The sequence below is a fragment of the Hemiscyllium ocellatum genome, chromosome 10, assembly GCF_020745735.1.
Source record: "Hemiscyllium ocellatum isolate sHemOce1 chromosome 10, sHemOce1.pat.X.cur, whole genome shotgun sequence".
Lineage (NCBI taxonomy): Eukaryota > Metazoa > Chordata > Chondrichthyes > Orectolobiformes > Hemiscylliidae > Hemiscyllium > Hemiscyllium ocellatum.
Genome location: NC_083410.1, coordinates 90,675,638 through 90,687,237, shown reverse-complemented (window position 1 = coordinate 90,687,237; position 11,600 = coordinate 90,675,638).

Here is an 11,600-nt window from a genome sequence, read left to right as displayed (position 1 = left end):
TAATTGATGCATTCTCCATGGCAACGATTTGACCAATCACAGCCCACTTGCCAACCAATCAACACTCGCTCTCATGCTAGTTTTCTTATTGAATTAATATTCTTGACAATCACCTTGATAACTGCAAGATGAAACTTTTCAACAAAATGTGTCATTTTCCCAGCAATACTGAACTGTCTCTGATCAATTGACAATGTAATTACTTTAATGTGAGCACAAATTAAACTCTCAAAAATTAACATTTAACAGAAGAGTACAGCATTGAGGGGAATCCATAGATAATTTAATGAATGATTCCTGCAGATTAGTGGAAAACAGTAGCTATGAAACTTTAAAATGAGAAATCTTAAGAGGGAAGATTTTTTATTGGAATCATTGATGGGGTTGATCAGATTTATTCGATTATAAAGAAGAAGAAACTTTGGAGCAAACCATTTAGAATGTGCTCGGAGCAGAATGCAGGAAGAATGACAGAGAAATCCTGAGAGAGGAAGGAAAACCTTATCACAGGAGAGCATCAGAAACCAGTTAGTTCATCAAGTATAAAATCCTTAAAGACACACACGACAAGCCAAGACAAAGAGTAGGCCAGGCTGCAAATACTACGGTCAGTGTCAGTGATTCAGAACAAGGAACTCTCACACGTACAAGCTGTGCTGAGAAATTTTTTAAAAATCACACAGAAATCTTCGACACGAATTGTTACTATCAGAAGATTTCTCTAAGAATAAAAATACTAGGTGCTTAATTTTGTGTTTAAAATTGTGAACTGAAATGAGAAAGAATTGTTTTGAAACCTAGGGATTTACCTGGACAACTGCATATTTGGAAATCAAGGAAATTGATACCAATTGTGTAACCTGTTTACGTAACTCTCTCTCTCTCTCTGTTTCTGAATAGTTAGAATCTGATGACCTGTAATACATTGTGATTTCCTGTTTCGTACTGGAACCTGGTTTGTGTTTCCGATTGAGCTGGCTCTGAAAATCAGGTAGGTTTGGGGTCATTCCATTTCTTTTAAAAACTTTACCTTTGTGATGGCTGGGAAGAGTGGGTCTTGATTTCCAACATGTTATCCCAGTGAGTCACAACATAGTTGGACATAGTTATAGAGCAGCAGTACATCAAATAACTACTGATACATGACAATGAATGTGATACAGTCTCTGACATTAACAATGATCTTTGACACAGACTCAAAGAATGGGAATCTGACCAACATGATTTTAACACAATCTGTTTATGTCAATGTCAGTCACTTTATTACCGTGTAAGATCCTGGAATCCTTTGTGAAGGGTGAAATTGCGGAATACTTGGAAGTGTATGGTAAAATAGGGCAGAGTCAGCATGGTCTCATTAAGGGGAGGTCATGCCCGACAAATCTGCTAGAATTTCTTGAGGCAGTAGTGAGCAGTTTAATCCAAGGAGAGCCAATGGATGCTATCTACCTGAACTTCAAGAAGGTCTTTGACAAGGTGACGCACAGGAGGTTACTGAGTAAGATAAGGACCCATGGTGTCAGAGACAATGTACTAGCATGGGTAGAAGCCTGGCTGTCTGGCGGAAAGCAGAGAGTGGGGATAAAAATGGCCTTCTCAGGATGGCAGCCGGTGACAAGTAGTGTTCCACAAGGGGCAATGTTGGGACCACAATTTTTCACTTTATACATGACTGATCTAGTTGTAGGAACTGAGGGCATTCTGCAGATAATACAAAGATAGGTAAAGGGACAGGTAGCATTGAGGAGGCAGGGAGGCTGCAGACAGATTTGGACAGGTTAGCAGAGTGGGCAAAGAAGTGGAAGATGGAGTACAGCGTGGGAAAGTGTGAGGTCATGCACTTTGGGAGCAAGAATGGAGGCATGGACTGTTTTCTAAATTCACGAGTCTGAAGTGGAAAAGGAGGCTTGGGAATACTAATCCAGGATTCTCTCAAGGTAAACTTGCAGGTTGTGTCGGTAATTAGATAGGCAAATGCAATGATGACATTTATTTTGAGAAGACTTGAATATAAAAGCAGGGATGTACGTCTGAGACTCTAGAAGGCTCTGGTCAGACACATTTGCAGTATTGTGTGCAGCTTTGGGTCCCATATCTCAGGGTGGATGTACTGTCCCTGGAGCATGTTCAGAGGAGGTTCAGGAGAATGGTCCCAGGAATGAAAAACTGAACATAAGAGGAATGTTTGGGGAGTCTGGGTCTGTACTCGATGGAGTTTAGAAGGATGAGGGAGGATGTAATTGAAACTTACAGAATAGTGAACGGCCTGGACAGAGAGGATCTTGGGCAGGTGTTTCCATTGGTCAGCGAGACTAGAACCCGAGGGCACAGCCTCAGAGTAAAGGGAAGACCTTTTAGAACGGAGCTAAGGAGAAACATCTTCAGCCAGAGAGTGGGGAATCTGTGGAATCATTGCCACAGAAGGCTGTGGAGGCCGGGTCATTGAGTATATTTAAGATGGAGATGGATCGGTTCTTCATTGTAAAGAGGATCAAAAGTTACAGGGAGAATTGGGTTTGAGAAGCTTATCAGATATGGTTGAATGCTAGCGCAGACTCGGGCTGAATGGCCTAATTTCTCCTCCTATGTCTTATGGTCTTTATCTCATTAAGCACTAAGTTTCATGCTCAGCACTAGCTATGAGTTAATGGTGGGTTTTGATCCCTTTTGTCCCGACATTAGCCTGAACCTCTGCATTATCAATCCAGTAATATTTCCATTGTGTTCCTGCCACTCCAGTAACCATTCACTCACTTGGAATGGCATCTGGCTGTGCACGTGTCTGCGGTGGTGACGTGCTTGAACATAAACCTTGCTGACACAGGAGAATGGTGCTACCAAGCTGAAGCTGATATTTCGAGTCATTAAGTGTCAACTTTGTTGATAACATTTCAGACAGAGTTCACTCAAAAACAATAAAGTTTGTGCTGCTATGTTTTAGATTGATTTGATCATTTGACATGTTTAATAATTGTAATAAATTGATACATTATTGCATTTCTCAACTTCTCCCTGAATGTAGTCTGGGCCAATGCAGAAACATGTGTTTGTACAGAAGCTCAGCAGTTGAAACATATTTGTGATTAGTGTATTCTGTGATTAGTAATGGGTCCATGTATTGATCAGCTTCATAATGACGTTCTGTTATTTTAGCGATGAGGAAGAATACAACAGAAGGCATCCACACCATAATGAAACTGTCAGAAATGGCGAACAGTAAAGTAATGGATTTCCTTCGGCTCTGCATCTCTGCATCGTCACTGTTCAGGGTGTTGTGTTGACCTAGCAGCGCTCTGTGTGTTTGATTAACCATCACAATGTGTTTAACATTCAGAGTGTTAAGTAATAAAATCAGGATGTATGGTAACAATGGGTTTACAATTATATTAATCCAGTCAAAGGTTATCCATCCTGGCCATGTGAAATATACTGGCTCGAAATCAACAGCCCACTCTACATCGTCAATTACAGAGCCAGGTTCAAAAGCAAAGTACAGCTCCAGAGGTGTGTAAAAACATCTCTGAACAGTTTGATTAAAAAAAAAGGTTAAGTGAAAAGCAAATAATGCAGACCCAGGGATGATCTGCAGAACTGTGTGTCCTGGGCTGGGACTAGCCTCTGTGTGCCATGAGCAATCGCTGTATTTTGGTTTTTAACAACAAATATTGTTCCTTTCCAGTCAGGCTTCCTGAGTTATTATATTGGCATTGAGAGTAAAGGCATGTTTCAAACAGCCTTGCCTTTCAACAAACCCAGTGGGACTATCTCAGGGAAATGTTAAACATTCTGCTGTTTGGGAATCTGGAACATTTTGATTCGGTTGTGGAGGATTGTCCCAGTACACTGAAATAATGAGATGTTTTTCTCAGGTAAATGGTGCAGATCAACAACAAAAAGTCATTCTCCTGACCGTTTGTGGAGCCCCTTCTAACAGCATCATGAAGAGTTTCACCCCACCCTCCCCCCACTCCCAGCAGCCCCGGAGTCAGAATCCTTTGAGGAACTGATAGACAGAGTGGGTCACTCTGACCCCAACCCATCTGTTATACTGTCACATTACAGGATTAACACAGCAAATAGACTTCCTGGGGAACCAGTTACTGAATTCTTGATGAGACTGTGGAAATTTCCAGAACACTGTGAGTATGAGCCAGAACTTTGGGAAATATTAAGGAATCATTAAGTTTGTGGAATTAATAATATTACAACTGAACCAGATCTAAACCTTAGAAAAGCCAAAGAACTGGACATTTCCTCCCATAATGTGGAATGGGGGCTCAGGAGTTTCAGTGGTCCATAGCTGGTACCCTCCTCATCCTTACGCAAGGTCCGTACTGCAGAGTCAAGTCCCCAATGGGTAATACTCATGGCTCCTGTTTGTTCCCAAGGAAGGGGGTTTGGAATCGGAGGCTGCAAGGTTCCAGAACTGGGTGGGAAATATCTCCATAATACAGTGAGGAGCAGGAAACTCTATGCCACACTTGTAGTCACAGAGTTCACCCCAGACAATGCTGCCAAAAACATATAGCACACGCTGCCCAGGCCAGAGAGGTGGAGTCACCTAAAGACAGGGTTTTGTAAATAAATCACCCAAGGATGAGGAACTGATACAGCTGAATCACATCACTGCTCCCAACATCATCCCAATTGAAATAAAATGCCAAGTAAATGGCCATGCCCTTAGACATGGAGTTCGTCACAGGACTGCTCTATCTCTTGGGGAGTAAACCTTTAGGAAACAGCAATGGCACATCTTGTCTTTAAGCCTATGAAACACAGAGCTGCACTGGTCACTGCATTGAGGAGCCCTTATATTATTGGGATCACTGTAACCGCAGTTACATGGGAGGGGGTCAACAGACAGTCAGACTCCCCTTGCTGGTGGTAGAAAGGGGCAGGTCTCATTGGTTTGGGAAGGAACTGGCTACACAAAATCTGCCTGGATTGGTAACTGCATTTTAAGATGGCTACCAGTGATCTATATCAAGGCATTGGGAAGTATCCCAAAGGCCTCGGGAAGACAAAAACCACTCGAGCCAAGATCTGTTCAGAACAGAGGCCTGACTAAATTACTTCAAAACGTGGTTGGTCCCTCGTGCAGCAGAGTGGAGGGCAAATTGGAATGTCGAGAGGAAGTGGGCATCATACTCCCAGTGTGTTGAATGGGCCATGCCAATGGTCCGAGTTGTAAAATATGAAGACTCCATCTGTCTGTGTGGGGATTATGAGGTGACTGTCAACAGAGTTTCCTGCTTAGACAGCTACCCCTTGCCACATAGAAGAGCCTTGTCTGAAAAGTTGGCTGGGAGTCACATATTTTCTAAATTGTAAATGAGCCCCGCCTACCTCCAACTGGAGCTTGAGGGCCATGCAGGAAGTATGTTACTGTAATTCCTCACAAAAGACCTTTGGGCTATCTTCAGCTGGTGCTGGTGTTCAAAGGGTAATAGAGAGCATCCTCCAAGGGGTGCCCAGAGACTATCTGGGTGGCATTTCAATCTCAGAGGGAACCACAAAGGAACATTTGTGGAGTTTGGAGGAGGGCTTCCTGTGTTTGTCTGAGGCTGGCATTCGGCTAAATAGGGATAAATGTGTGTTCAGGTAAATGGGTCATTGTACCTTGGGTACAGAGTTGACAAAGATGGATTATACCCTGTTGAAGAGAAAATGAAAACTAGACCAAAGAGACACTGACTCCAAGGAACATAATGGGGTTCCAAGGTCTCAAAAATTACTCGAGGGAGTTGCAATCCATGTAAGGAACGTTGGTGACTGCTCTCCAGACACCTTGGGAGTTAACTTTTTAAAAAACAGGCCGATATTGTATCTGGTCAAAACTGAGGAGGAAATTGCACAAAAAGCATGTTGACCACCTCCGGCAGGAACCCTCCACAGAGGGAATTGTTTCAATGGACACACCACCGAGGGGGAGCTCCCTGCACTGTCTCTTTGACAGTCTTCACTGAAGAGACATTCACTGACTTATTATACCCCCCTCGATCAGACCTGGAAAGGAACAGGAATGGGGCCATGAACAAAACAACATAGGAAGCCACATCGTCACAGGAGCAAGGGGGAGATCGCTCAGACTTGGAGGGGGAGGGATGTGAGAATCTCTTTAAAACTCCTGGGAATCATGAATGAATCTTCCTGTCGAGCAAGTTGAGAATGAATTCCTTTGGTAACAGGCAATAACTTCGTGCTAGAATGCATCACCTTAGCCCATGATAAAGCAGACCCATGAAGGGAAGTGATGGCCTCAGGATAATGTCACTGGCTCGGTCACTCAGGCTAATTCCCTGGAGGCACATGTTCAAATCCAGCCACAGCTTCTGGTAGGATTCAGGGCTCTTGTATATATTGATAGTGTCCCTACCTCTGAGCCAGACGGCCTGGGTTCAAGATCCACCTGCTCCTCAGGTATGGAATGACATCTCTGAATGGGTTGATTAGGGAAAAAGAAGTGCAGACCCTGATTCATAAAAATCCAAAGCAGGCTCAGTTGGGTAATAGTTGGAAAAAAAGAATCACCTCGTGTGAAGAAAACATTCAAATGTGTGTGATGTCATTCCTGAATATAAAATTAAACTCAAACCCAGGGATATCTGTCTCTTCCGGGCTGGGACGAGCCTATCTACACCATGAGAAGTGGCTCTGCTTTGGTGTTAAACAAGAAATGATGCTCCTTTTTAGTTAGGATTGCTGACATATTACAAAGGGGTTGCCTATTTAAGACAGAGGAGTAATTGATTTTCTAAGAGGGTAATGATTCTAAAGAATTCTTTACTATGGGTAACTTTTGAAACTAGGCCAGTACGTTCCAGGCTGAGAGCGAGAGATTTTTAATCAATCAGGGAATCAGCAGTTATGGCCAAAAGGCAGGAAAGTGTAATTGAGTCTTAGCAGAGAAGTGATGATCTCATTGAATGGTAAAGCTGAATGGATGGGCTGAATGGACTACATCTACTCCTGTATCTAATGGTGTGATGGAATATATCACATTGCTGTGGTTTGGAGACAGATGTAGGTCAGACCAGGTAAGGACAGCAGATTCACTTTCTGAGGGGACATGAGTGAACCACACAATAAGCAGCGGTTTCCTACTCACCATGAGCTATTAGGCTGTGGTGGGATTTCAGCGCTTGTTTCCAGCCATTAGACTAATATCTCTGCGTAATTCATTATAAATCATTTGCTCATCTGAAATGACATCTGACTGTACAAACGCCTGCTTTGATTCTCTGGAAGAACACATCACTTGCTGACACAGGAGAAATGTTACCAAAGCGGTGAGGCTGACATTTAGAGAATAAAGTATCCATTTTGAGTACAACATTTCATCCAAATTCAATCAAACATGATGAAGGTTTTGCTGCTCGGTTTCAGTTTGTTTCAATTAGTTTAAACATTTTATAACTGCAATAAAGGGAAACATTATTGCATTCCTCAATTTCTCCCTGAATTTAGTCTGGGCCAATGCATAAATATACGTGTTTGTACAGGAGCTCAGCAGTTGAAACATATCTGCTGTGCAGTCTGCAATAAAGAACGGATCCATGAATTGATCTGGCTCATAATGACGTTCTGTAATCCTGGAAGTGAAAAAAAATACAACATATGGCATCCACAGCACGATGAAAGTGCCAGAAATAGCGAACAGTAAAATGATGGATTTCCTTCGGCTCTGCATCTCTGGATCATCACTGTTCTGGGTGTTGCATTGAGCTTGCAGTGCTCTGCGGGTTCGATTCGCCATCACAATGTGGCGAACAGTCAATGCATTGAGCAATAAAATGAGAAAGTATGGCAATAGTGGGTTTAAAATTGTATCAAGCCAGTCAAAGGTTATCCATCCTGGCCATGTAAAATACACTGGCTTGAAATCAACAGTCCACTCTACATTGTCAATTATATAGCCAGGTTCAAAAGCAAAGTACACTGGAATATTTTTGATGCACGATACAACACACAGCGTTGTTATAATTACTGCTACAGTCTTCTCCCTGCAATAGCTCTCTCTGAGCTTTTGACAACAAATGAGGACAAAGCGATCGACAGTGAAAGCGACTGTCAGCCAGACAGAGCAGTCAACAAGCACATAGTTGATCACCTCATTGATGCTCACTACAGAAGTGTAGTGTAAAAATGAAAATGGGAAATAGTAATAAAGTATGTAATAGATTATCACATTGAATATAAGGACCAACAAGTCCACTATTGTCATACCCACCAAGTAAAGCATGATGCCTTTGGACAGACCACAACCTCCTCGGATCAGAAGGACAATTGTCAAGAAGTTAGCTACAAAGACAAGAGTTAAATCTCCAAATTAATTGTCAAGCAGAATTTAGAAATTACAACAAAAATGAAGTGCAAAAACTGCATGAATTCATGTAAAACTCCATTATCTCACTTCTTAGATTAGAATCAATCTAAACATCATGGCATAGACAGAGAACACAGGGGGCTAACACCTTCAACATATTGTCTACAACATTATCTCCCATTGTTAACAGCTTACCTGAGAATGCACCTTTTTGAAAAAAGATTTTGTGATTTACACATGAAAGAAGTGAAACCATCACTGTCTTCTAACAGATGAAAGGCTTAACAGACAATTAATTTTTCAATGTATAATTTCAGTTACATCACACTGTAAATTTTTGCTATAAATTCTATGTGTTAGGATTGAGCCCTCCACTACCACCTGATGAAGGAGCGACGCTCCGGAAGCTAGCGTTGTTCCAGTTAAGCCTGTTGGACTATAACCTGGTGCTGTGTGATTTTTAAAAAAAATTGAGGTCACTCATTCCAATAGTTTGATGTTAATGTTCATGCTTCATATAAAACTTCCTCCATCTAACTTCACCTCAACATAATAAGATATCCTTTTGTTCATATTTCTTTCTTATTAATTCCCCAATCTGACAAGCTCACACAGTCTGTGCTGGTTTGATAAGACTGCACTGATCATGAAGAGAAAAGCTGTTCTCCCAAACCAGAATATGTGGCAGCATGACAATGCTTCATTCCATAATCCTGGCAGCCAGAGGATAGAAGGATGATTTTCGGTGTGGATGAACCACAACAATTAGCACCTCCAAATGAATCTATAATGGATCCAAACATGAGACAAGAGAAACACGCAGTTAAGGAGACCTGCAAACACATGTTCCTCTCAACTATGGGATACGTTTTACAGATACATCCTTAAATCTACCATCTTCTGGATCCCAGGAAATGTTCTGAAATAACATTATCAATGCATATTGCAGGAAGTATTCTATATTGAAGGAAGACCTAACTGGGTGCCGCATTCAGGGAGATAATTTGAGGTTCTATGCTTGATCAATGCATCAAAAGCAAGAACAAAATTAGAGTCTGAATTTTTAGACAAATGCAAAGTCCTCAGTTTCAGTTTCTTACCAGGAACTCCAAATATTCCAAGAAAATGATAGTAAATGAAAGTTATCTGTTCGATTATTGATAGATCCATAAGCACCATCTTGGGAACTAGAAGATGAAACCAAACAGTTACAACAGACGTGAAGCACCAGACATTCGTCATTCATATCAGCTTCGTTTATAAAACAATTAACCCCTCTGTGATTCTCTTCGTTTGCAAAGGGAGCAGAATCACTCCCAGCTCATTGAACAGATATGTATAATTAATGTTGCCAGGAATTAGGCAATATATTTATACAGTTTGAAATGAAGTAATTGCGAATTAAGAATACAGTTCTGAAAACATCCATACTGTTAATAAATGAGTATTTATGAATTGCATAAGAATGCACAACCTTTAGCAAAGTAAAGTGTGAAATTGCACTGTCCTTGGAAATATATTAGTTGATTAAATCCGGAATTTTGAATTGAATGAAATTGATGTTCCTGGTAGGTCTTTGAAATAATTGTGGCCTCCATTGGTGATTGTGGATTCAGAAGGTGCTCTCTGAGGATTTTTGGTGAATATCTGCAGTGCATCCTGTGGATAGTACACACTGCTGCGACTGAGTAAAGGTGGAGGGAGTGAATGTGAATGTCTTGCCAACCAAGTGGATTGCTGTAACCTGGATGGTATAAAGCTTCTGCAGTGATTTGGGAGCTTCAACCATCCAGGCAAATGAGAAATATCCCATCACACTCCTGATTGGCTTATTGTGGATGCTGGACTGGCTTTGGGAGCCAGTTGCTTGCTGCAGTATTCCTCGTGTTGTAGCTGCACTGGAACAGCTTGGCTGGGAGACAAGCAAGTTCTGGATCATAAGTCTTCAGTGCTATTGCCGGAATATTGTCAGGAGCAATATTCCATATCCAGTCCCTCCAACAGTTTCTTCATATCACATGAGGTAAACTGAATTATCTGACGATTGGTTTCTGTGATGTTGGGGACCACTGGAGGAGTCCGAGCTGGATCATCCACTCAGCACTTCTGGTTGAAGGTTGCTGTGAATGGTTCAGTCTTATCATCAACACTGATGTGTTGGGCTCTTCCATCATTGAGGATGGGGAGATTTGTGGAGCCTCCTCCTCCATTTAGTGAGTTGTTTAATTGTCTCTCACCATTCATGACTGGATGTGGCAGCACTGCAGAGTATAGATCTGACCCATTGGTTGTGGGATCATTTAGCTCTGTCTGTCACTTGCTGTGTTTGTTGTTTGGCCTGTAACCTAATGTTTGGGTTTGCCTCGTACTGCTCCTGGCATGCCCTCCTACCCTCTCCATTGAACCGAGGGGGATCCCCTGGCTCGGTGCTCATGGTTGAGTGAGGGATAAGCCTGGCCATGAAGTTAGAGCTTGTGCTGGAATACAATTCTGCTGCTGTTGATGACCCACAGCACCTCATGGATGCCCAGTCTTGAGTTGCTAGATCTGTCCCATTCATCACTTTGATAATGCCACACAACACAATGGAGGGTATTCTCAATGTGAAGTCAGGACTTAATCTCCACAAGGATTGTGTGGTACTCACTCTAGCTGGTAATGTCATGTACAGATGCATCTGCAGATGGTGGATTGGTCAGGATGAGGTCAAGTATATTTTTCCGTCTTGTTGGTTGTCATACCAGTGGAAGATTTAGGCCACTACTTCACGAACGAATCTGGGAAAAAGCCATCAAGAAACCACCAGAATCGGAGGACCCATTCCTTGAACACCAAGAATAATAGGTAAAAACAATGACTGCAGATGCTGGAAACCAGATTCTAGATTAGAGTGGTGCTGGAAGAGCACAGCAGTTCATGGAGCATCCGAGGAGCATTAAAATCGGCGTTTCGGGCAAAAGCCCTTCATCAGGAATAAAAGCAGAGAGCCTGAAGCATGGAGAGATAAGTGAGAGGACGGTGGGGGTGGGGAGAAAGTAGCATAGAGTACAATAGGTGAGTGGGGATGGGGATGAAGGTGATAGGTCGGGGGGATGGGGAGGGTGGAGTTGATATGTTGAAAAGAAGATAGGCAGGTAGGACAAGTCATGAGGACAGTGCTGAGCTGGAAGTTTGGGACTGGAGTGAGGTGGGGGAAGGGGAAATGAGGAAACTGTTGAAGTCCACATTGATGCCCTGGAGTTGAAGTGTTCCGAGACAAAAGATGAGGCATTCT